The sequence below is a fragment of the Penaeus monodon genome, chromosome 15 (assembly GCF_015228065.2).
Source record: "Penaeus monodon isolate SGIC_2016 chromosome 15, NSTDA_Pmon_1, whole genome shotgun sequence".
NCBI lineage: Eukaryota > Metazoa > Arthropoda > Malacostraca > Decapoda > Penaeidae > Penaeus > Penaeus monodon.
Window position 1 is genome coordinate 25,633,283 of NC_051400.1, and position 237 is coordinate 25,633,519.

Below are 237 nucleotides of genomic sequence, written 5' to 3' on the forward strand. Positions count from 1 at the left end.
TTAGGGTTCCTGTACCAGTAAAAACTGACATACCTCAAAAAAAAGGGGCTACACTAGAGAAAGGCATATTTACAATCTGAATTTTTTAAAAGAAAAAGAAAGTTTCAAACAGCAACATATAGTGAAAGATGTGAATCGCATATTCATGAGAATACCTTTATCTTGTAGCACAGAATATACATGTTATACTTGAGAGGTATACTGAAAGGAAATATAACTTTTAACAATTTTCTTCAA